This window comes from Eptatretus burgeri, chromosome 7 (assembly GCF_056783735.1).
Source record: "Eptatretus burgeri isolate ZD-2024b chromosome 7, Ebu_testis_v1, whole genome shotgun sequence".
NCBI classification, from domain to species: Eukaryota; Metazoa; Chordata; class Myxini; order Myxiniformes; family Myxinidae; genus Eptatretus; species Eptatretus burgeri.
In genome coordinates this window covers 56011825-56039819 of record NC_140967.1, presented here as the reverse complement: position 1 = coordinate 56039819, position 27995 = coordinate 56011825, and the positions used below count along the sequence as shown (strand labels likewise).

Genomic DNA, 27995 nt, shown 5'->3' with positions numbered 1-27995 from the left:
AACCTGAAAGATGGTGGCACATTGTGTGTTGACAGACAAAGAACAATGCAGGAAATAAACAGAACATTGATTGAAGTATGCCAACCGCCATGCAGTGGAGCATGCCCTACATCACTGACAGAGACTGTCATACAACCTTCTGAGGGGGTGGTGGGGATAGAGGAAGGGCAGAGTGAAAGGATTCCAGAGCTCTTTTGCTCAAACAAAGGATCAACACCAAAAACATCAGCTTCTCCTTGCTTCCCATTGTGGTTAGTCCACCTCAAATCAATCTGGGCAAGCAACAAAGTCCAAAGAAATAATAAAATGAAAGATAAAACAAAAAAAACCACATGAGCGAATACTATTAATGCAAACAGACCCCCTCTCCCCCGAGGAGATGAACTTCAATCTCGAGAAATAAATTGGAATCAAAACTCTTCATCCAAATTAAAGCCCTCAAACATTTACAAGTCACAGCATAATGAGAGCACGGCCAGTATTTGGGTTAAGGTGCACAAGTTCTTCCAATAACCCCCTCCTGGTTAAATTACCAAAATCCAGGCTGACTACACACCTAAACTCTTGTATTCTTCACTTCTCCCATCTATGGACCATTTGATAAGCTGTTGCCTCACTCTTCATTCCAACACTTCAAGAAAGTAATGCATCACCATCTCTTATCATCCCCATCATCTTCATTATCCCCTTAACATTTTCTAACCCAACCATCTTCCTTGATGGGTTCAACATTTCCTCCCTTCCTTCCTCTCCTTTTTTGTTCATTAATTTATTACCTCCACCACCTAAGGTGGATGGAGATTACGTTTTCACCCTCATCTGTCTGTTTGTGAACAGGATATCTCAAAAAGTTGTGAACGGATTCGGACTAAATTTGGTGGAACTTGGGTATGTGACTGACTAAATGATGAGATTTTGGGGAAGACCCAAATCTGAGAATTTTTTAAGTGATTCTTCATTATTGAGTGATAGGGATAAAATGATATATAGTGCAATATCTGAAAAAATGGACGGATTTGGATGAAACTAGGTGGACAAGTTGGTTGTGTGACAAGAACAAGCCGAATTAATTTTAGTTCAGGTCCGAACCCAGATCCAACCTATCAGTGGGATACAAAATGTAAAATAAGCAGCCTGGCAGAGGTATGCACTCTACCGAGTGGCCATTCTAGTCCCCTTCATGTTGGTGCCACTATTAATTCAACGTTGCTCTTCCATGAGCTTCACTCCATTAAAAAAAATATATATATATATATAATAACGGTGGTTAAGTATATTGGAAAGAAAGTTTATAGTTTTTATAACAATAAAGATAAAAATTATTTTCACCTTTAACAATTACAAGTGCACAGGTGTTTTTTTTGTACTGACCATTTAATGCATAGCCACCACTCTCTGTCATAGTGTTGGGGGGTGGGGAGGGGGAAATTTCACAAACAAAAAAATACAAAAATGGAAAAGTGTCCTGGGGGCTTGGGGATGCATTGTATTAAATCACACTGAATTGAGGTGAGTTATGAAGATCTGATATTGCTGAATTAACACCCTTGGCCTATCTCTTTGCAAGTATGAACAGACAAAGAACATTGCACTGGTAATTGAGCCACAAAGAAAACTGGACTATTCAACATGGTGCAAGTTCTTCGCAAAAGCATTTCCAAGTTCAGTGTTATTTTCACAAGAACATGCGATGAAACAAAACATCTAGCACATTTTATGGCCGACTTGGGAAGCTTCTCGCAGTTTTTTCAGCTCAAGATTTTGTCACAATAAGAGTGCCTATGTGGCACTTCGCTGACAGGTATAATCAAAAGACAGCATGTTGTACTTCAAACTAATTGCATGTCAATGTGCAATTCTTAATGAGGATGTAAAATGAAGTGAAATGCAAAAAAGGGATTTTTTATTTTTAATACAACAGTTGCTGCTGTATTGTTGTGCTTCTTCCTTGAACCACTATATATTTTTATATTGCTTCGAGAAGTATTACTATTTGTAATTTTGAGTGTTTTTTTTACATGTCCCTTCGAAAGAGTTCCTGTTTTCGCATTTATGCATGCAATAGGCAATTGATTTTTGTGCTGCATTCACACAAAAATCTCTGCATTTGTTTTGTTTATAGTATTTCCTTGTACTGTACCTTCTTTTCATTAATAACCAAGAGAGAATGTAGCCTTGTCAAGAATGTGGGGGCAGTGTGACCACTCCTTGGCTTTTTTCACAAGATCTTGGCTATTCTTTGTTCACCTTGGTGTTTTGGTTTTCTATAGGTTTTCTTGGCATATAGGTTTTCTATTATCATCGCTTTTCCGAAACCTTTTGAATTCTTGGCTTTTTACATCGGCTTACCTTGGCATTTATGAAAATGAGGAGTGGTCACACTGGGTGGGGGGGAAATTTTTGTCAACAGGAGCTCAAAAGAGGATTCATTCCATGATAAACCTTCAAAATCTAAGCTGAAATGGGTGCATAGTGCAAGACTGGAAGGGCGCTCGGTAAAGCGCATACCTCCGCCACACATTCCTGATCCAGTAAAACATATTGGGAAAAATACATTTTGGAGATATCATGCTATACTGTATGTAGTTTTTGGCCCCGTCTCTCAATGGTGAAGAATCACTTTAAAAATTTCAAAAATTCTGGTATCCAGAATCTTCACCAAAATCTAGTCAATTCATCTTTGTCACACATCCACAACTTTTTGAGATATCCTGCACACAGAGACAGAAACAGACAGACAGGGGTGAAAACGTAACCTCCTTCCACCTTAGGTAATAAAGAAAGAGAAGGGCATTCTTCGACGTCGCGGCATCACCAGATATTCCTACGCCCACATTATTACATCACTAGCAAATACAACCCATCACTTTGCTGACGGAGACAACAAGGGTGGAAGGGGGGGGGGAAGGAAGGAAGAAAGAAAGAGATGGGGGGGAGAGGTGGGAAGAGTGACACCTCACCAAATGTTGCTATTCACTATGGGAGGGGTGGGTATAAGACACACACACACACACACACACACACACACACACACACACACACACACACACACACACACACCGAGAGAGCAACAGAATGCTGCATTTGATTAGGAGGGGGGAGTGAGGAGAGGACAGAGTGAGAGAGAAGAGTGGAGGGGGGGGGAAACCAAAAGAACACAGGTGAGGGGGTGGAGGTGGGGTTAACAAAGAGAATGATATGTGATGCCTAATGACCGACCACAAAACAAACAAACAATATACCATCAGAGATGGGGAATCCCCTGCCATTGAATGAAAAAGGTCATACATATTCCAGATAATGAGGGAGGTGAATTGGAAACAAGACACCATTTGGTCATCATCTCGAAAAAGTTCCCCAGGGGTGAGGAACGTAGTAACCAAAAAAAATTAAAATCAGATAAGCGGTTTTCCATTTATTACAAAAAACATTTTTTTCAAGATGGCTGCCCCAGTCGGCCACCTTGGATCCGGCCACGCTCAAAATCAATAGGGTTCTTCCTTTTCAGGTGGTACATGTGTGACTCAAATTTCAAATAGATATGGCGAACCATCCATCCATTAGGACCATACTCTGTGCAGAGCGTTGGTGCCGCCGAAGCAGTCTCCTTGGCTATTGGGAACAATCCTGGACGGGTCGCCACTCCGACACAGTATACCAGCATGCTGGCACTCATTTTGCCGACCTCGGAAGGATGACAGGCAGAGTCAACCCCACCTGGTGTTAATTCAACAGCTGAGCGGGATTTGAACTCAGGACCCTAGGATCCCAAGCCCACTACCTTAACCATTAAGCCAACACCAGGCATATATGGCGAACGGTTTATGAGTTATCGCACTCACAGCTATAAATGTTGACGCCGCCCCAGTCGGCCATCTTGGATCCGGCCACGTCCAAAATCAATAGGGTTCTTCCTTTTCAGGTGGTTCATGTGTGACCCAAATTTCAAATCGACATGGCGAACAGTTCATGAGTTATCGCACTCACAGCTATAAATGTTGACGCCCGGACGGACGGACAGCTGGACGGACAGCCGGACGCCCTGGGTGACAACAATATCCCCCTTCCGCCATGCGGCGGGGGATAAAAAAAAAAAAAACTCACGTCAGAACAGCTGAACACACGATACAACAGAGTTTATAATGTAATCCGCTGGCACATCTGCAAAAACTTTGATATTCCTGTTCAAGAAAATTTGTGGGAACATAAACCAAAAGCAATCACTGAAAACTTTGAAGTACCGCTCACGTACGACCTTATGAACCCATCGAGCGTGAATATCGAAAACAAAGCGTTGCAACCAGATAATCTTACTTGGGTACAAAAAAATATAAAAATAATAAATGAAAAAAAAAGAGAGAGAGAGAGAAGGTGGCATTGCTAATTGAGGTGTTAATACCAGTGATTTTGGACTAACGATGCAAAAATCAAGAAAATGACCAAATACCAAGACCTCAAGATTGAAGTAAAAAGATTCTGGAGAATGAAGAATGTCAAAGTTATACCAGTGATGATGAAGAACCTCACAGAGATATTAAAAGACATCCCTGGTAATATTACTACAAACGAACTACAGTTGGAAGCTGTCCAGGCATCAGTGACGATTCTCAAAAGAGCTCACAGAACAAAACTTTACACCTTGGTCCATGATTCATGACCGCCCTTACCTAAAGGAGGTGGATACTTCAAGACCTGGGAGGACTCAGTCTCAACTTTTGAAACCCGCTTCGGGAGATAACAACCAAAACACACACATACACACACCTGGGAGGGCTCCATTTCACATTCTGGAACATATATTATTTATATATATATATATATATATATATATATATATATATATATATATATATATATATATATATATATATATATATATATATATATATATATATATATATATATATATATATATATATATATATATATATATGGAGATACCAACCAAGCCTGCGCGTACGCACAAAAATTGACCTTTAAACAGAGTTCTTTGAAAGTAGAATTCAAGTGGGAAGTTAGCGAAATTCAATTCAAAAATATATCAAGGCGCAGAACACAAAATGTCGATCTATGCTTTATGACTTCACAGCCAGATCATGGCAAACACCTGGTCAGATGGACCTTATTGTGTGTGTGTATGTATATATATATATATATATATATATATATATATATATATATATATATATATATATATATATATATATATATATATATATATATATATATATATATATTGTTACGGTTGTGGAAATTCACAGAACACCATTCAGGATTCCCAGAGATCAGTTATGTGGAAAAGTGTGTGTTCAGATTAGATTTCCCCACCGATGTCTAAAGGGATTTATTCGTATAACCAGGCTGTGATCTTTGAGTCAGCCATTATTCTTTTCCTATCTTTATTTTGGAACAACCACTACTTCAACAACCACAACCGCCTCTCAACAACCACACCATACCCCCCCACAAAGCAACCACATCATCGCCTCACCTTCATCTCAGTTACGCCGCTATCTTTTCACCAGCCACGGCGAATCCCACGGATGAGCGGCATCTCCGCCGACAGACGCGGGGGCTGATTATTTCCACAACGTCCGCTTTCCACGGCTGATGATTCCTGCAACGTCCGCGTGGTTGATGATTTCACCCACATCTGCGCATGTCCGAGCTTCGAGATGAAATCGGATCAAAAGAGGCGGAGCCAGCGAGGGGTGAAGGGTGAGAGGTGAAAGATCAGACCTCACCCACAGACCCCATATAAAGGCGCGCTGAACGCCAAGCAAGCGGTCTGTCGGGGAGCTACAGAGAGTGGAAGTCTGGAGTCGAGCTGGCGTGGAGTCTGAGGAAGCCAGCAGCCCGCCAAGGTTCGAGTCCAGTGTAGTGCAGTCGGGGTCGTTGGAGCGCAGCCAAGCCTGTCGTGCCATGCAGAACTGTGAGTCGGTGGAGAAAGCCAGAGAGAGATCGCCAACGCTGAGGAACGGGCAGGCTCTTAAAAGAGCATCAACTCTTGAAAGAGCAAAGGCCCATTCGTTCCTCGGAGGCGTCGTCGGCTAGGCCCGAACCACCAGGCCGCACGGCAGGGCCTGGGCCAAGCAAGTCGCGCAGCGCCAACTGCCGTGTCGACGAAACGTCGAGGGTCAACCAGCGAGTCACCACGAAGGTGGCAGGTAACCAGCATGGCCTCTCGGAGCTCCTGAGGTCTCCACGGCTCCGTGAACTATTAAAGGCCCACGAGGTCCAGTTCTGCCCTTTCCTTTCCTGGAGTTTTTCTTTGTATGAACGTTGTGGCACCATGTCCTTAAGTAGAATTGTAATAAGTGTACATAATAAATAGAACGGTTGTAGTTCTTTGTCTTGCTCGTTCCTGCATTGCTTTATTGACTACATGATTGCATACGTGTTTGATTGCATACGGGTGTATAAATAAATGTCATTGTTTGAATGTCCACCTGTTCGTTGCGTCCTTTCCCTCAATTGAGCTGCCGTATTGTGTTCGGGATATTAGCTGGCTTTTAAATAACCGATAAAGTAAATCGGATCTGGCGGGGCTTGGCAATATACACCGCTAAGCAAATCGCAAACGGAGCGAGCTGCTTAAGCGGCTCGTTTCCAAGCAGGTCCCGTTGAGGTGTAAATCCCCAGCATTTTTGTCTGCGCACATACTTAGGTAAATCAACAATTAGGCGATCGGACCCTGTCACGCGTGGACAGAATAGTTATCTGATTTACGGTGTGATTAAAAGCACCCATAGCTGGATTTCAGCGTTGATCCGAAAGCTGCGACTTGCCACGTCCGGTGGGCGCGCGGCAGAGATTAGCTAAAAGCGTTCGCTCGCACGCCGGAGTGGTGAGAAACCACAACAAAATATATATATATATATATATATATATATATATATATATATATATATATATATATATATATATATATATATATATATATATATATATATATATATATATATATATATATATATATATCGATGTCGTAGTGAGGGGTGGATTATATAAAAAGGAGTTCACACAAAAAGGTAAAACAAAACGATGTCCTGTAAAAATAAAATGGCACATTTTCAGCGGATGAGACACCTCCCGAGGCACCAACAGGACCCAACACAGGCGGAAACACATGTCTGTCTAATCGATGTTCCATTGAGAGCACGGGTACTTTTACTGAAACGAAAAACAAGCAGCTTGAAGAGTGGCATAAGCACTCAAATGAATCGGTTGATAAGAACCAGCTCGTTTGGCACGTGATTAGCTACACATTAAACGTACACCTCCCGGAGACGCCCAAAATGTCAAATATGTCTGAATTGGACGAATGAACACTTTGAGGAGTTGAAACTGCATGCAAGTTTGATTCTGGAGCTTAACTTTTTAAATTCTCCTTCGTTTAAGAAATACTTGTGGTGATCGCAAGTGCCGAAATGAAATAAAGCAACGAATGCTGATGTCTCCGGGCGTTTATAAGCATTGCACTGTACCCAGCGATTCGTAGCTACGATGAACAGGCATTCAGTAATATGAGTGAGGAAAGTGGAAAAAAAAAACAAAACAAAAAACTATTGTTAAAAAATCGTTGCGGCCTGTTCCAAGTCAAAGCATGGTTGAGCAGGCCAAAAAAAAACATGGAAGCTTCAAACTCCACCCCTTAAGACCCAGAGCGTGAGGTGGAAGAAGATTGCCTGATGAAGGATATAATTAAATAAGGCTGTTAATCATTCAAAAGGGGTGTTTTAGTTAACCCAAACACCCAATTTTCACTCTTGCACTTCCTTAGAGTTTTCTTAGAATGCATGCAAAGTTTCAGGCTGCAAGGTTTTACGGTTTTGGAGTTATGAAGGACACGAACCCGCACGCACATGCACACACTAGAATAATATTATAGATTATAATACTTGTACAAAGTTTGAATAAATCCCTGAACCCAGACTGGAAACATTAAATAATTCTCACTGCCAGACCATGCGTCTGATCAGGTTGAAGTATAACATAAATATCCCCCATGACTCCAAGATCATAACTGTGTGAAGTTTCACGTCGATTGATGAATTGGTCATGAAAATATTTTTTTTTAATCTTTTTATTCAATCCACCATGGCTGCATTACTATGTTACCTATTAATTATTTGTGAACACCTTGGTATCCCCAAAGCTTTGGGAACAGGTGCATGAGGTTTCCCTTCAATCTATTAAGCCGTTGGGAAGAATAATTTTTTTAAATGTACATTCTTCAAAAAAAAAAAATTAAAGCTGCCAAACCATGTGACAGACATCATAGTTTGAGAATTTTTTGTTCCTCATGGATAGGTGATCATACCTGTAAAGTTTTGACTGCCAAACCACTTGACTGATGACAGCATCAATTTTTTCCTCTATATAATTTAGCCCTAGATGACCCTCAAAATTTTTTATACTGATCGGATAAAGCGGTCGAAGTATGCAAGTATGACGTCACAATGAAGCCTCCCATAAAATCATCAAAAAAGTAAAAAAAAAAAAAAATCACTCATTTCCCATGGGGAGTACTTCACATGTGCTAACTGTCAATTTTTTTTCCACGGAGTGGTTTCAGAGAACCAGAGGTCCGATATTTTTACATTTTTCCAACATGTCTGACACACCACATGACCGATGACCTCATAATTATCATTAAAACATTCCACATCAGTTGTTGCACCTACAGTGAAAATTTTACTTTATCGGATAAGCGGTTGCAAGAAAAACAGTGAAAACTAGAAGGGCACTTGATAGAGCGCATACCTCTGCCACATAATGCCTGATCCAGGAGAACATGTTGGGCCCAATCCATTTTTGAAATATGCAATACAGTACTATATCGTTTTTTGGCCCTATCTCTCGATGGTGAAGAATCACTTTAAAAATTCTAGTAGTCGGATCAAGATCTTCACCAAAATCTAATCAGTTCGTCCTTGTCACACACCAAACCTGTCTACAAAATTTCATCCGGATCCGTCCCCAACTTTTTGAGATATCCTGCACAAAAATGAACAAACAGACAGACAAACAGACAGAAAGGGTTTTAAACATAACCTCCTTCACCTTCGGTGGCAGAGGTAATTAACATGGACAAATATATGCATATGTATGTATGTATGTATGTATGTATGTATGTATGTATGTATGTATGTATGTATGTATGTATGTATGTATGTATGGACAGACAACCCGAAAACAAAATGCCTCCGGCAACTTCGTCAGCCGAGGAATAAAAATCCTTCCTTGTTATACAAATACAAGATCCTTCAACTTTTTGACAATGCAATAAAGTAGAGCTCTCTTCTGTGAGCTCATGCTCACATCCAAGCTTGCATTCATACAAGTGGTAGAAGGCAGACTGTCAAGAACCCACAACTTTCTCAAAGCCAAAAAATTGCCAAGAAAGCAAAGAATAAATGGCCTATTTGCTTTCTGCATCAAACACTTAAAGCTTTGAGACAGTCAAAAACCAGTAATGAACTCTTCTTACCTGAACCTTATAAAAACACAAACACATGTATTTGAAATTTTTCCAAGTAAAGGTACAGCACAAGACACCAGACCATGTGGTACATCACACTGTCTAAAGACCAGAGGCAATTGATAATATATGCACAGTAGCGACAAGCCCCTGGTAGGCTGTTTGCAGACTTTAATCTGCATTTCCCACGAATATAGGGAATCCGATAAGAACTCATAAATGACCCTGAGTTTTATCTATAAGACTTTCCGTTTGCCCTGACGCTTTAAACAAATGACAAAGTGAAAGCAGGTCACATGTTTCTTGATAAAGGATAATGAGCTTGTTGTTCACCAGTTCTTATTGAGTGATGAGGCAGACCTTATGCCGAAGAGTTTTGTTCACAAACAGAATTGCAAGTTTTGGGGCTCAGAAAATTCCGAACAACCTCACAAAAAATAAAAATAAAAAGAACCTCTTCATGGCTCAAAATAAAGAAAAAAAAAAAGTGACATGCAAAGTTAAAAAGTGATGTCATAAGACCATCTTTTATTTTTCTGAGGGAGACCATTTTGAGGGACATGATCGTCAAAACCTCAAAACATAGCCTATGCGAAAGAATACACGCTGGAGTTTGAATTGTAAGCCCTTGGATATTTGGGATTGGAGAATAGAAAAAGCAGTAAAAACAAAGCAAAGAGGGAAATGCCCAAAACATCACTCATCTTGTTTCTCATGGCAGACCACTTGTGTTTTTGTTTCGGAACATCCATTCGTTGCCTTATAATCAAATTTGAGGAAAGCTGAAATATTCTGCAGTTTCATTGTATTATTTTGACGATTTGATGCTTCAGACAACCAGATTTAAATATTGTGCAATGAGCACATATTTAAAGTCTGGAAGTTGAGAGGATTTTCAAATATAAAGGCTTTTTGTAAGCAGAAGGCAATAATTATATAGCCAGAAGAAAATTTTCCATCTCAAATGGTGAGAAATCGAAGGTTAACTGGCAAAAATTCCAAGGGACAAGTGAAAAGCCATGAAAAGGCTGCTAATTCCCAATGCCTAGATCGCTGGCTGAAGAGCGGCATCTGATGTAGATGGGGCATGTGAAGGATGGGGCAAGATCAGATAGCCAGAAAGGGGAAGAGTTTGATGCCGGTATGAAGGAGACCAAGAGGAAGCCCAAAGAGAAGAAGAAAGGATGGGATTAAGGAAAGAGATAACCAGCGAGGAATCCAACACCAAGAGATGGAGACTCAGGATTGGAAGCTTTGTAGATAAAGGATTCACAGAAGAGATGCAGCGCCAAATCAGCAGGAGCATATTGAATTAACGAATGACAACTGATCCTAAATTATGGACACATGAAAAGAAGGCCTGCCGATGTGCATAGTCTCAGCTCTGTGTCAATAATTATCGAGTCAGAGGGTCTGTTAACACAGACCATCGAAGCTGGGGATCCAAAGGCCTTTGCGAATACTGAAACTACAATATAATTTACCTTTTCTACAGCAGTATGAGCCCCTTTCAAGTGGGGTCACTGACACGGATGCTGTTCCACAATTTGGGTTAGGCATATACCCGTTCTTTATCCACAACATTCTCCTTCATGTCCACTTCCACACAATCACTCCATCCCTTGCATTTTCCACACTGTCTCTTTCCAGGTGGTATCATTCTTATCATCGTTCTGTCCACATACTCATCCCATTTCAATATACTTCCCTGCACTACCTTCACAGTTACTCCAATGTACATGGTAGTTCCTCACATGGTCTTCTCGCACGACTCCACACAACCATCTCAACATAGTCACCTCAGTCACATCTACTCTTTGCTCCAAACTTGATCACTAGCAATCTCTCTATGCCGTACAACAGTGCCGGCCTAAAACCGCTTTGTACACTTTCCCTTTAGTCTCATAGGTATCTTTCTATTGTTGATCCTGAACAACCTTAAACAAGAAAACATGCAGAAACCATTGCATTTTTCCAATGTTTTAAAAGACATTTCAACAGTTATGTCAATATGTAATATTGTGTTGGGCCGGGTATCGGCGGCGAGCATGACCACTAGCTGGAGCAGTAGAGTCGACTCCATCGAACACCCGGAATCTAGATCGTACCTTTCCGATAACTCCGAGGGTACGGGTCCCTTACAGGACCGTGAATAGTCAATAATTCAACCGCAAGGGACAGGGTTATTTGCAAAAACTTCTAAATGTCTAGAGGCCCACGTGGCGAACTACCGAGGAATTCACACCCTCGATGGAGCTCGAACGGGACGAGCCGTTACCGTGCTCGACCCGCGCGTATGGTTACCGAGGTCCCGTCGGTCAAAATGCACAACTATGGCAGCAACCAGCAACGGCCTTTTTAATCATCCAACACGCACCGTGCTAACACAGAAATGAGCTGAAACATTTAACAGGGGATTTATTTATAATGGGGGGGGGGGGAGGGAACACACAATGAGCAGAGTTGAACTGACTAAAATAAATGCAAGTATGTACAAGGCACTTAAACAACTCTACTTGAAGACGAGCCAACAGACACACATGCACACACCCCCCAAAAAATGATGGTTGCGGCCTATATTCGGCCCTTCAGCTCGGGAGGGAAGGTAAGCCGAAGGGGAGAACCTGTCTCGCACCTCTCCACCTCGTGCGGTTTTCGTTGATCAGGTTCGGCGGGACTCGAACCCGCAACACAATGCAATGATGGACGCCAGCCGGCGCAAAGGTGGACCAGGCAGAACGCCGGCAGGCCAGAGGAGACGACCAGGCTTTTACAAGGCGAACAGGCGACCTTGATGTTCTTCGCACCAGACAGAACGCCCGGATCACTCTAACTGGCCAACGCTCCTGCCACGAGCACAGTCTCTCCCTCGCTGGTCCAGACAACCACACTTTTGCCTCAGGGGGGAGGGGCTTCTTCTCCTGGCCACTCGTCTCCTCATTGGTCAGAACCATCGCGCGATTCCCTGGCCATCCTCCATTGGACAGGCCCACGGTAGGTGGGGCAACTCCCACCCTTCTGGGCGGAGTCCTGATCGGAGGCGTTTGTGGCTCCGCCCATCTCCTCTCCTTCGGCCACGTGCGAAATGGCGATCGTGTTGGGTTGGAAATGGGGCGGGCGAGACGCCCGCTGCTTTCCGATTGGCTAAAGAGGGACGCCATGCCTGTTAGACTCCGACCACGCGCACGCTTGCTGGCGAGCATGCGAAGAATGCTGCGAGCAGTGTTGTCATGTGAAAGTGAAGATGGGCGTTGTTGTCGTTGTGCATGTAAAAATCCTAACTGTAAAAATAACTCTGCAGCGCACGAACATTTAATTCTCATTAGACTAGGGACGGGACCGTAACTTGAAACACATACTTATTGGAATAACTAAGCTACGGGGACGGCTGTCTGTCTGTGTGCACAAGGCTTCCAAATTCGTAACAATATCATAACATTTTAAAACAAGGAAATGATGCCATTTGGCCCATCATTGCCAAGTTTTACTCGAGAGTTGTTAATTACCTCCACCACGGAAGGTGAAGGAGGTCATGTTTTCACCCCTTTCTATCTGTCTGTCTGTCTGTGTACAGGATATCTCCAAAAGTTGTGGACGGATTCGGACGAAACTAGGTGGGCATGTTGGGTGTTTAACCGTGACGAATTGATTCGATTTTGGTGAAGATCCGAATTCGGATCAGACTACTTGAATTTTTTAAGCGATTCATCATCATTGTTAGGGCTCAAAAACGATATACAGCACGATATTTCAAAAATATATTGGGCCAGATATGTTCTTGTGGATCAGGCATTACAGGACAGAGGTAAGCGCTGTACCGAATGCCCTTCTCGTCTTATTGTTGTTTTACTAAAGAATAAATAATTAGATCTTGATCGGCTCTTGTGACCAAACTTGCATCTATATACACGAGAGAATTTGTTTAATCTTTTATAATACGTTTCTAAACCACTAGTCCAATCTCCCTGAAATTTGCTATACTGCATCAATTTCACACAAGGAAGGTCAACATCACAAATAAAAGCTTTCAATTCTTAAATAAACCGATGTCAAAACATCAAATTGTCAGTCTTACAATGCAAGCAGTCTTCCTTGTGGCTCCATTCAACTCTCTGCCATTGGCAGCTAAAAGACTAAAGGGTGCATGAATACTACCCTCACAATTCAGTTTCACACATTGGAAATGATCAAAGGAAACTCGAGACAACTTCATGTGACAAAATAGTCACAGAACACAAATGAAAAGAAAAGCCAAATAAAACCCTCCAAAAAGTGTCCTTTAAAAAGCCAGGTTGTGCACAAAAAAAAAAACAGCACATTCCAGAGCATACACAATATGCTAGATGTTTTGCCTTCCCACAAAATTTGCAAAGCTAACACTCTTCAAAGTATCTCTGATATTTATAACTACACAGCAGGCTAATAAAATCCTTGTATATATTTATTGTCAAAATCGATGAAGATTATCAAAATCAAAAGGAAGCATTGGGGGGAACAAAATTCTTTCAAGAACTGAAAACTATGCATCACAGAGGACAGCGAATCATAGTGTGGATATGATAGCAACACCCTGAGGATTGGGAATTTTTTATAAGTCAAGACTTCACAAAAGAAAACAGGCATAAAGGTACAGATTTTCACAAAACCACCAAGTAATCATATATTTACACAATGAAGCATTCACAACGATAACTAACGCATGCACAAGGTTTGTCATTATCACACAAAGGGGGATGTGAGGGGGAATCTCACCAACTGAATTTAATCCAGTTATGGTAAAGATGCAGCCACTCAAGGTGGTGAAGAAAAAAAAACACAATATAATTTTAAATGATTTGTTGCTATAACAAGATCATTCAAATTGGCGAGAGTATATTTTTGGTCCCCTATGCCTCACCAGATAGTTTATTCCACTGATAAATTTGCATCGTCACACAAAAGTTCAGATTAAGAAGACTTTAAAATAATTTAATACAAGGCCATAAACTGGACCAAACATATTCAAAATAGAAAATTTGGAAGAAAGGTGGAGGAGTGATTTAATATAGTAATATTTAAATAATATTTAAACCAGAGTTGGTGTCAAAGCCACCCAATGCTCGCCTGTTTATACATTTATCGTTTTTAAAAAGACTATTCTAATAATTAATATTTTTTTGTAAAGCATTGCAGTGAAGTATAACTTTAAAGCAATATATGTATTTGTATATTGTAATCAGTAACAAGAGCACAATATACACCCGGACAAGAAGGTATATACAGAATTGTGCTACTACATGGAAAACAGCATCCTGGTTGCCATGGCAATCACGTTAGATTAAGAATGTATATCGCGACACACCGTCTCCACAGTCTGTACCTATGTACCTAATATGAAACGTGAAAGTTGAAAACTTTGGGAGTTAGAGTGCGGACAGGAATGGATTGAAAACAGCATCCTGGTTGCCATGGCAACCACTTTAGATGACGGACGTATGTCGTGACACACCGTCTCCACAGTCTGTACCTATGTACCAAATATGAAACGTGAAAGTTGAAAACTTTGGGAGTTAGAGTGCGGACAGCAACGGACGGACGGATGAACGGACGACCGGTATCACATAATATGCCCCGAAATATATCGGGCATATAAAAAAGTGTGGTAGATAAAAACATTAGAAAGGAAAAAAAAATAACTTGCAACAAAAACTTTAACATTATCACGCTCATGCCGGGGGTATCACTATAGCTCTGTTCTTCGAACAGGCGAGCTAAAAATAATAACAAAAAACACACACACACACACACACACACACACACACACACGCGCACACACACACACACACACACACACACACACCCACACACACACACACACACACACACACACACACACACACACACACACACACACACACACACACACACACACACACACACGTTTTTTCATTCACGAATCTTTTGTCTACAAGCAAGCCAACAAAGCAAATTCTGTGGATCCATGCCTAGATTGTGGATAAATGCCAGGTTTAAAGTCAGCCAAATTGCAGTAAATTACAGACAGGAATGACCGATGACAAACTCAACCCTTCACTTGTATGGAGTTGACATAGTAAAAGGTAAATAAAATGTTGATGAGTAAACTGAATGCGAAAACAGAAGTGACAACTCAAACCTGAAAATAAAAACAACATTCCGCGAATAAAGAATCGAACAAGCCGGTAGGTGACATTGCTGCTCACTCAAGATGGAAAGCTGGCCGATGCGACAAGCCGATATTCATGTACATGCTATCAATCAATTTAGCACAATAAATATGATTATCACAGCCCTCTTAGTTTGCGCCCAGAAACCTGCCTTGTGAAATTTCAGGCATGTTTCCAAAGAGACTCTAACAAATGGCAGCCCTCATAATTCCATTTATCTATTCGCTAAAGATTTTATATGATGCTGCAAGACATTCTCCTTGGGCACAAAAAAAAAAAAACAGGTCCCTCGGAGGTCCAGTTTTGGAGGTATTGATTTTTTTTGTACAGTCCACAATAAGTGTACGATGTACGATAAAGTATTTTAGCTGCTGCTAAGCAACGGAGGTGTGCATAGCAACCATTCATTTTTGTGTACATGCTAGCCACATTGTACACATTTCACCCAAGTTTCATCAAAACCAGACTCTTTCTCTTAGAGATATTCGCAATTAACAGTTTCTGAAATGTTCGACATGTACTTGCACAAAACCCATCTCCTCTTACAAATATTTTTTGTTAGGGCTGCAAATTGGCACGAAGGGAGCGAGATAGATTGCGCACAGAACTCTAAGTTCGATTTTTTTTTCGATTTTTTGACCACTTTAAAGGGCTGTTGCTATGCCGTTGCTAGTTCCCGGGGTCCCATATTCGAAAGCACACGATTCCCAGAAATATTGGTCCTACTACCAAATTTCATTGGAATCCAAATGAAAAACAAATTGTACAAATTTCAGAAAATTAATTAAAAATACAAAACTAGAATATCTTGGTTGGATAAGTGTCGACCTCCCTGGATTAATACTTGGTGGAAGCACCTTTGACAGCAATTACAGCGGTGAATCTGTTGGGATAGGTATCCACCAACTTTGCATACCTTGATTGGGAAATATTTACCTATTCTTCTGTACAAAACTGTTCAAGCTCAATCAAGTTGTATGGGGAGTGTTGAGGGACAGTAATCTTTAAGTCATGCCACAGATTTAAGCTTGGAATTAGGTCAGGGCTTCAACTGGGTCACTCATGGACATTTATCTATTTGGTCCTTAGCCACTCCAGTGTAGCTTTGGTCATGTGCTTTGGGTTGTTGTCATGCTAAAAGGTGAACTTCTGTCCAAATTTCAGCTTTCTTGCAGAGGGCAGCAGGTTTGCCTCCATGATTTTTCTGCATTTTGCTCTTATCCATTTTTCCTTTGATACTGACAAGTGCCCCAGTCGCTGCTGATGAGAAAGATCCACATAACATGATGCTGCCACCACTATGCTTCACAGTATGGATGGTGTTCTTGGTTGATGTGCTCTTTGGTTTGTGCCAAACGTAATGTTTTGCATTTCGGCCAAAAAGTTCCATCTTGGTTTCGTTAGATCACAAAACTTTGTCACCTGGCTTCAGAATCTCCGGAGTGGTTTTCTGCATACCTCAAATGGGACTCAAGGTGGGCTTACTTGAGTAATAGATTCCTTCTTGCCACCCTCATGTACAGGCCAGACTCGTGGAGTGCTTGGGATATTGTTGTCACATGTACACAGTGACCAGTCTTTGCTATAAAGGCCTGTAGCTCTTTCAAAGTTGCCATTGACCTCTTCCTGGCCTCTCTGACTAGTCTCCTCCAGAATTGGTCATCTAGTTTGGAGGGGCGGCCTGGTCTCGGCAGTGTCTTAGTGGTACAATACACCTTCCACTTCTTAATGATTGTCTTGACTATGCTCCAAGGGATATTTAAGGCTTTTGAAATATTTTTATATCCATCCCCTCGTCTGTGCCTTTCCACAACATTATCCCAGAGGTCTTTTGAAAGCTCCTTGGTGTTCATAGTCTGTGTGAAATGCACTACCCAGCACAGGAAACCTAAAGGAACAGCTAATTTTATTCTGAAATAATTAGAATCACTACAATTTAACACAGGTGGAGGACAATTAACTTGGTGTGCATTTGAAGGTGATTGGTTACACCTGAGCCAATTACTTCCGCCACCGAAGGTTGTTTTTTCACCCCTTTCTGACTGTGTGCAGGATATCTCAAAAAGTTGTGGACAGATGCAGATGAAATTTTGTGAACATGTTGGGTGTGTGGCAAGGACGAATTGTTTCGATTTTGGTGAAGATCCAAATCTGGATCTGGATGACAATTATTTAATTTGCAAAGTGATTCTTCACCATTGGGAGATAGGGCCAAAAACGATACAGTATTGTAAAGCATATTTCAAAAATGTATTGGGACTGATATGTTCTCATGGATCAGGCATTACGTGGTGGAGGTATGCACTCTACCGAGTGCCCTTGTGTGCTGTATCACGTGATTGGGTTTTCGTATATCATGACTCGCCCAGTAGGGGTGGCAGGAATGTACATCAGGATGCGCAATAAAGCGGAGTTGCTGTTAACACTCTTGCTTCTCGTGTTCCACTGCACCTCGTACACCACAGTTGGCGACGAGGATGGTTGATCGACGAGTCATGGCGCACGGACATGTGCCCGTTTTCGTCGGAGACGACTTCGAATTGTTTTCAGAACAATTGGGATGCTATTTCTACGCAAATGATGTGGTCGACGAGAGCAAACAGATGTCGATCTTGCTCGCCTCGCTATCGACAACTGAGTGATTTGGTGGCGCCGGACAAGCCCCGTGATGACGGGCTGTCGTTTCAGGACATTGTGCAGACGATAAAAGCACACATGGCGCCGGAGATGTCATTACAGCTCACTCGACACCAGTTCGATCGCCTCTCGAAAAGGTGCAGAGGAGCGCGTCGCTGATTTCGTGGCGCGAGTGAAGCATTCTTCCGTGGCATGCCAGTTCACGGCGGAGGAGCGTCCAGCTCGGCTCAGAGATCGTTTTATTGCTGGTTTACAAGATGCGAAGATGGTTTCGGCAGTTCTACGGCTGAAGGGTGAAGCCATTACATTCCACTCGGCGGTCGGCACGGCTACAGCTGTCGAACAGACTCACGGAGATGTTCGGGCCATCACCGGCCACGCGGGGTCGAGAGCGCCCCGGGACGCACGCACGACCTTCAGTGCTGGTCGGACGTCGCCGCGCGGCCGCACGAGCGACGAGGTGACCCCGCGGACGTGTTTGGGATGCGGAGGTCGACACCTGCGCCGTGCGTGCCCGTATAAAGGCACCATGTGTTTAAATTGTCACCAGGTGGGTTATCTGAAACGTGTGTGCCGTGGGGCACCGGCCACCGTTAAGGTCATGGACGGCGATGTGCGAGGCGACCTCAGCGACCCGAGGCGGAACCGGCAGCCGTTGTTGAGCCCGTTTTCAATTGGCCCGGCGGTGGCGCGCCCGATGACGGGGGAAATCGAAGTGAACAAAACGCCGATCACGTTTCAGGTTGCTACGGGAGCGGCTGTGTCGATCATAGGCAAACAGACAGCGCGTAGACTCAACGGCCTGAAGCTTATCAGGTCAAACTTCACGCTGTTCACGTACACCCGCGAGAAGATAACGCCAGTCGGGATGGCAGACATGTCTGTGCGGTAACCAAGGCCAGGTTGCCGCGCATCCGTTGTACGTCGTGCGGGGGAGGGGACCGTCTCTCCTCGGCCGAGACTGGCTGTCCCACATCAGGCTAGACTGGGCTGCAGTTCACCTTGTGCAACCTGTGCCGAGCCGGTGGGAGGATCAGTTGGAGAAGATTCTTCAAAGACATCAAGGTTTGTTTTGCGACGACCTTGGGAAACTCAAGGGCGTGAGGGCAAAGCTCTTCCTGAAGGAGGGGGCGGTTCCTCGTTTTTGTAAACTACGACCGGTGCCGTATGCCCTGCGGGACAAGGTCAAGGGTGAACTGGATAGGCTGGAGGCCTGTGGAGTGATCGAACGGGTGTCGTACTCAGATTGGGCCACCCCGGTCGTCACGGTGCTGAAACGGAATGGAGACGTCCGATTGTGCGGGGACTTCAAGTCCATGGTTAACCCGGGGCTCAGCGTGGAGCAATATCCACTGCCGTCAATCGATGAAATATATACACGATTGGCGGGGAGTCGATATTTCACGAAGCTAGACCTGCGTGATGGATCCCGGGAGGAGCGAGCTTTTGACAATCAACACGTGTCAAGGGCTCTATCGATATACCCGACTCTGTTTTGGGATTGCTTCGGCCCCAGCCTTGTGGCAGAAAGCCATGGATCAAGTTTGCATTAGCCTGCCCGCTCAGACCAACCTGGACGATGTGCTCATTGCGGGGAAAACGGTGGATGAGCACCTTGCGAACATTGCCTAAGTGCTGACAAAGCTAGAAGCGTGCGGCCTGCGCTTGAACAGGGACAAGTGTGCGTTCTTCAAGCAGCGCTTGGAATACCTCGGGCACATCATCACGCCGGAGGGGCTGTTGAAAGGCCCTCGGAAGATGGAGGCGATTCAGCACATGCCACCAGCTCGCGACAAGACGCAGCTGCGCTCGTTCATTGGTATGGCCCAGTATTACCAAAGGTTCGTGCGCGGGCTCAGCTCACAACTTGCGCCGTTAACACGGTTGCTCAGGAAGGATGAGCGTTGGGCCTGGGGGCCTGCACACCAGGCGTCGTTCGACCACGTCAAGAGGATGCTCACAGAGGATACGGTCCTTGTGCACTACAAGCCTGCGCATCCGCTCGTATTGGCATGCGACAGCTCTGCATATGGCATCGGGGCAATGCTCTCCCACAGGATGGACGATGGTTCCGAGCGGCCCGTTTGTTTTGCATCCCGGACGGACCCTGTCCGCAGCAGAGCGGGAATATGCCCAGATCAAGCACGAGGCTTTCAGCCTCGTCTGGGGTGTGCGGAGGTTTCATCAATACCTGCTGGGGCGGCATTTCACTTGGGGGCCCGTGATCGGTGCAAAAGGGGTCCCGTGATCGGCCCGCTTTGGACCTGGCTCAGCACAAACACATCGACCCGGTCGGCCGACTCAGATGCAGCTGGACCCTCCGCACACGGCAAGCGTGAGAGCCTTGCTTCTCGGTGCTTCGGAACTGAATATCATAATCGTAAGCAGCAAGAAACAGACACCACCGCTGTATTCGCGCGGCCGCTACCACCGGTACCCCGCGCTCGGGTCTCAGGATGAATTGAAGCAGTTTGTGATCCGTCTGCAAAGTGAAACGCCGCCCCAGCAGGTATTGATGAAACTTCCGTATACCCTAGACGAGGCTGAGAGCCTCGCGCTCGATCTGGGCATATTCCCGCTCTGCTGCGGACAGGGTCCGGGATGCAAAACAAACAGGCCGCTCGGAACCATCGTCCATCCTGTGGGAGAGCACTGCCCCGATGCCATATGCAGAGCTGTCGCATGCCAATAAGAGCGGACGCGCAGGCTCGTAGTGCATGAGGACAGTATCCTCTGTGAGCAGCCGCTTGACGCAGTCGAACGACGCCTGGTGTGCAGGCCCCCAAGCCCAGCGCTCGTCCTTCCTGAGCAACCGTGTTAATGGCGCAAGTTGTGAGCTGAGCCCGCGCACGAACCTTTGGTAATACTGGGCCATACCAATGAACGAGCGCAGCTGCGTCTTGTCGCGAGGCGGTGGCATGTGTTGAATCGCCTCCACCTTCTGAGGACCTTTCAACAGCCCTTCCGGCCTGATGATGTGCCCGAGGTATTCCAAGCGCTGCTTGAAGAACGCGCACTTGTCTCTGTTCAAGTGCAGGCCGCACGCTTCTGGCTTTGTCAGCACTTGGGCAATGTTCGCAAGGTGCTCGTCTGCAGTTTTCCCTGCAATGAGCACATCGTCCAGGTAGGTCTGAGCGGGCAGGCCAATGCAAACCTGATCCATGGCTTTCTGCCACAAGGCCGGGGCCGAAGCAATCCCAAAACAGAGTCGGGTATATCGATAGAGCCCTTGACACGTGTTGATTGTCAAAAGCTCGCTACTCCCGGGATCCATCGCCAGGTGAAAATCTGCATCACGCAGGTCTAGCTTTGTGAAGTATTGACTCCCGCCAATCGCGCATATATTTCATCGATTGACGGCAGTGGATGTTGCTCCACGCTTAGCCCCGGGTTAACCGTGGATTTGAAGTCCCCGCACAATCGGACGTCTCCATTCCGTTTCAGCACCGTGACGACCGGGGTGGCCCAATCTGAGTACGACACTCATTCGATCACTCCACAGGCCTCCAGCCTATCCAGTTCACCCTTGACCTTGTCCCGCAGGGCATACGGCACCGGTCGTGGCTTACAAAAATGAGGAACCACCCCCTCCTTCAGGAAGAGCTTTGCCTCCACGCCCCTGAGCTTCCCAAGGTCGTCGCAAAACAAACCTTGATGTCTTTGAAGAATCTTCTCGAACTGATCCTCCCACCGGCTTCGCACGGGTTGCACAAGGTGAACTGCGGCCCAGTCTAGCCTGATACGGGACAGCCAGTCTCGGCCGAAGAGAGACGGTCCCCTCCCCCACACGACGTACAACGGAAGCGTAGCGACCTGGCCTTGGTACCGCACAGACACGTCTGCCATCCCGACTGGCATTATCTTCCGCGGGTGTACGTAAACAGCGTGAGGTTTGACCTGATAAGCTTCAGGCCGTTGAGTCTACACGCGGTCTGTTCGCCGATGATCGACACAGCCGCTCCCGTATCGACCTGAAACGTGATCGGCGTTTTGTTCACTTCGATTTCCACAGTCATCGGGCGCGCCGCCGCCGGGCCAATTGAAAACAGGCCCATCAACGGCCGCCGGTTCCGCCCGGGTCACCTCGCACATCGCCATCCATGACCTTAACGGTGGCCGGCGCCTCACGGCACACACGCTTCAGATGACCCACCTTGTGACAATTTAAACACACGGTGCCTTTATACGGGCACGCACAGCGCAGGTGTCGACCTCCGTATCCCAAGCACGTCCGCGGGGTCACCTCGTCGCCCGTGCGGCCGCGCGGCGACGTCCGACCCGCACCGAAGGTCGTGCGCACGTCCCGGGGTGCTCGCGACCCCGCGTGGCCGGTGATGGCCCGAACATCTCCGCTAGTCTGCTCGACCGCTGTAGCCGTGCTGACCGCCGAGTCGAATGTAATGGCTTCACCCTTCAGCCGTAGAACCGCCGAAACTATCTTTGCATCTTGTAAACCAGCAATAAAACGATCTCTGAGCCAGGCTGGACGCTCCCCCAACGTGAACTTGCAGGCCACGGAAGAATGCTTAATCCGCACCACGAAATCAGCGATGCGCTCCTCTGCACCTTTCGAGAGGCGATCGAACTGGTATCGAGCGAGCTGATATGACTTCTCCGGCGCCATGTGTGCTTTCATCTTCTCCACAACGTCCCGAAACGACAGCCCGTCATCATGGGGCTTGTCCGGCGCCACCAAATCACTCAGTAGTCGATAATGCTCCGCCGAAAGCGAAGCGAGCAAGATCGACTTCTGTTTGCCCTCGTCGACCACATCATTCGCGTGGAAATAGCATCCCAATTGCTCCGAAAACAATTCGAAGTAGTCTCCGACGAAAACGGGCACATGTCCGTTTTTATCCCATCCTCATCGCCAACTATGGTGTACGAGGTGCAGTGGAACACGAGAAGCAAGAGTGTCAGCATCAACTCCGCTTTATTGCGCGTCCGGAAGTACATTCCTGCCACCCCTCGCGGGCGAGTCATGATATACGAAAACCCAATCACGTGATACAGCACACGGGAGATCTTTGCTAATCAAGGATTACTGGAGATCCTGGTCTCTGATAACGGTCCGCAGTTCATCGCAGGTGTATTTGATGAGTTTATGCGTCAAAATGGTATTCGACATCTAAGGTCCACACCGCATCATCCTGAGACGAATGGGCAGGCTGAGTCGTTTGTTAAGATGTTGAAACGGGCTTTGTGCAGGGGGGGGGTGTTGCACCTGTGCAGACGGTGGTCAATGTCTTTTTGCTCCATTACAGGAACGCGATTCATCCTGTCACGGGTGATTCTCCTGCCATTCGTCTATGGATGGGCATTGCGGTCCAGACTGGATTTGCTGCGACCTGGAGGGTCGGTGAGTGGGGCGGTGTCACGTCCGAGGCTGCTGCGCGGTTTTATTGTGGGACAGCGGGTAATGGTGCGCGATTATTTCCACGGTTCCAAATGGGTGCCGGCTGTGGTCTCTGTGGTACTGGGGCCGGCGAATTGCATGGTGCGGACTGATAGTGGGGACGTGTGGAAGCGGCACATGGACCAAATGCATGATCGCTGTTCAGCGTCACCCCCCCCCCCCCGTGCCGAGCAATGTGGGACCCCCACCTGTAATGTCGCCGTGGCCAGACGTTGTATCGTCAGGGCCGGATGTGCCGACGCCCACAGGGTCTTCACCTGATTCAGTCCTGCCCGAGGACGTCGGGCAGACTGGTCGGCCGGGGGCGGTTGTTATTGTGGATGGCGCAAGTCTGGCGAGGGTGTCACCTCGACCGAGCCGGGAGGCGTCTGAGCCTGGGCCGTCTGGTGTCGCTCCCCGTCCGCAGCGGGTCAGGATGCGGCCGCGGTACTTGGAGGATTTTGAGAGTTGTTTGCTTCCGGTTGGTAATGTTATGATTGTCCTTTCATCATTTGACTTGTCATTTTACGAGGGGAGGAGTGTGCTGTATCACGTGATTGGGTTTTCGCATATCATGACTCGCCCGCTAGGGGTGGCAGGAATGTACATCAGGATGCGCAATAAAGTGGAGTTGCTGCTAACACTCTTGCTTCTCGTGTTCCACTGCACCTCGTACACCACAGTTTACATTTGCGATTATAAGGGGGGAGGGGGCACACTTATCCAACCATGATATTCTTCTTTTGTACTTTTAATTAATTTTCTGGAGTTTGTAGAATTTGCTTTTCACTTGGAAGTTGTGGGTTACGATGTGTAAATAAAGGTGGGAAAAGTCTGATTTAATGCAATTTAATTCCAGGCTATAAGACAACAAAAGGTGAAATTTTTGAAAGGGGATGTAGACTTTCTATAGGCACTGTAATTATTTTGCTTTGGACAGTTTTTAATTTAGCTAAAATCCAGGAAGTTGCTCCTATCTAAAATAGTACACCATTAGCCAAACATAATCGTATTCTAACAGAGGATTCTAACATTCAAAAAGAAAGAAAGGATTACAACGCAGATTTATTTCTTTTTTATTTTGATGCACCACATAAGCAGTTTGTTGGCAAGGGTTATACTGGGTTACTTTTAATTGCCTTCCCAGCATTGTTTATCTGTGCTCTATCCTTTTAAATGCTGAGCATAATGCAAGGGAAGCAGCTCACACTATTTTTAACGTATTTGGTAAGACTCGGCCAGGGTTTGAAACACCAACTTCCCAGACTGAGAGCGGATGCTCTAACCATCACAACACCGAGTCTTGTTCATGAAATATAAAATCTTATTTCAACTAAAACTTTTTTTTTATTCCATGGGGGGGAGGGGGGGGAAGAAAATAAAAGCAGACCATATATAAAGACTGTTGTCATGTGTGTATCCCTCCAAAAAAGGTAATATTTACTTAGCACATACAGAGTTTCATCATCAAGCTGATAGCACTCCTTGGCAAAAACATTGGTCTTTTTCAATAAAACCTCAAGTTGGTTATGCTTTTGTCTTTTTTTCAGTTTCAATGACTATCGAAAACAGTTATGGTCACTGGTGAATAAAGAAGATTTCAGTATTTTTTCACAATAGTTAAACTAGTGCCATTAGGATTAGAGCAAAGACTCTGAGCCTGGGAGGTCAGCGGTTTGATTCTGAACCGAGTGGAGCCTTATCAGACTTAAACAAGGACAAATGTGTCCAAGAGCCACGTCATAAAGGTTTTCTCTTCACCAGAAGAAGAAGAATAAGAATAACAACGCGGAGCTCTCTTAGAGCAGTGTTCGCAACGCGACGCGGCTAAAAATGGTATGTGCTCTTTCATTGTTGGAGGCTCAGAATTTAAAGGATAGAGCACAGACAAAACTAGAATGGCACTCAGTGGAGCACATACCTCCAACAGGTTGAACAGCTGACATTTTGTATCCCACTGATAAGCTGGATCTTGAAACAGACTTGACTCACATCAAGTTGTTCTAGTTACCTAACCAATTCATCCACCGAGTTTTGACATATACTTGTTACAGGCTGTTGATTATTTCGGTTCATATACATAAAGCACAGACAGACAGCCTGGTGTGAGCTTAATGGTTAGGGTGGTGGCTTGGGATCCTCGGGGTCCTGAGTTCGTGCCCCGCTAGCCACTGAATTAACATCAGGGGGTTGACTCAGCCTGTCATCATCCGAGATCGGTGAAATGAGCACCAGTATACTGGTAATTATCCCTGCGTGTTGAAGGCGACTAAATGGTTGGCATCAGGAAGGGCATCCGGCCGTAAAACAATTGCCACAAGAAAGGGCATCATGATCGGAACCCGCAAAAAAGGCTTTAAAATGGTGTGATCTGCCTCTAGAGTGCAGCCTGTGGCTGCTGGTTGCATCATTGGTTGGGACGCGGCTATGCCGCTGATGCAGTGTTCCCCTTACCAGTACACTGGCGCTCATTTTGCTGACCTCGGAAGGATGACAGGCCGAGTCAACCTCCTGGTGTATTTTAATTCAGTGGCCAACGGGGCTTGAACTCAGGACCCTAGGATCCCAAGCTGCCACCCTAACCACTAAGCCAACACCAGGCTTCAATGGTGTGATGATATATATATATATAATACCGGGCGTAGTGGCGTGCGCCTGTAATCCGGCTACTCGGAGGCTTGGGTTGGAGGATTGCTTGAGGACGGGGACTCTGCACTGGGCAGGGTGTAGAGCAGCCCGGAATCATGGCAAAACCCAAATCCTGATCCCTGTGTCGTAAGAGGCGACCAGGGTTGCGTCAGGAAGGGCATCCGGCGTAAAACCTGTGCCAAATCAGTATGCGGATCATAACGGATGATCCGCTGTGGCGACCCCTAACGGGAGCAGCCGAAAGATGAACAACAACATATATATATATATATATATATATATATATATATATATATATATATATATATATATATATATATATATATATATATATATATATATATATATATATATATATATATATATATATATATATATATGGAATTTTTCTCTCTTCAAATAACATGACATGTGCTGGCCAAATATAACTAATTCTCAGTATTGGGGTGACTCACTGGTTTGTTCTCAGGTCACAGAACAATAGGCTCAAGACATATTTTTTTTCTTCAGCAACAGAATTTGATATTATTCTTTACAAAAAAACAAACACACGTCATGATTGAGTAGATAAATATTTGATGCAAAAGATTACTTTATTTTGAAAAATAAATAAAAAAAAAACCAATGTTACCCACAGGGTGACCCGTATCTTGCCAAAAGGTGACCACGTGTGACTTCTTTAAGGTCACACTGAGGTGAACAGAGCTGCTATCCACCAGGAGCGACTCCTTGAGGAATATCTGCCTACGAGAGATTCTGATGAGAATCGTTCTACAGAGTAACCATGAAAAATATGCGTTTGCCTCATAACGTCACCAAATGACGTCATAATGTCTCAAGCTTGACATATCTAGAAAGCACTCATCGAGGTGTTCAATTTGAGGTACGACACGATATGGTTCCTAAAACTTGAAAATTTGACCTTGGGGTAAAATATGTTTGACCTCAGGCGCTAACCATGAAGGTCAAGGCCAATCGCCACCAAAAATTAATGAGCTGAGCGCCAGACCATGAACTATATTCCCATGAAGTTTGAAGACGATCCGATCAAAATTACTCAAAAAAATAAGGGTCTCGTCGACTCCCCCGATTTGCGACAAAGTGACCTTGACCTTTGACCTTCAAAATGTTGTGCACTGAAAGGGACCTCGATAGGCCTCTGATATGCGAAGTTACAAAAATTTTCAATGATAACTGTGCTCTGCAGAATTTTTTATACATGATTACAGACAAACAAACAAAAAAAAAACATACAAGCTGACTAACATATCTTGCAAAAACTTCGTTTTGGCAAGATAATAAAAACTTTGAGCTAAACACAGTCTTGCAACATCATTTAGAAGGGATGTTTTGCTGAGTTTCCTAGATATTTTTAAAACATTGTTTGTTGTCAAAGAACACCCCCTCCAAAAAAAAAAAATCACGTTGATAGCATTTCTCTACTGCATCAGGCATCAGCAACTACTGTACATGTAAACTGCCGGCTTTTATGGAGAAAAATCATGCAACAGCCGAAATGCCTCCACTAATTTGTGAATGTGTGCAATGTGAAAAACAAGCTCGAATCACATGCCACATGAGAAATTAAAAATAAAATAGCATTGTGGAGCATGAAACATCACTTAATATTTGGTTGAGAGCTCGT

General features: G+C 44.8%; 1 protein-coding gene across 4 annotated transcripts in view; it reads right to left on the bottom strand.

Annotated features, from left to right (window-relative positions):
* LOC147023302 (TSC22 domain family protein 4-like) overlaps positions 1-27995 on the bottom strand; it is a 101476-nt gene that overhangs the window by 66985 nt on the left and 6496 nt on the right. The gene's annotated exons all lie outside the window — the stretch shown is intronic.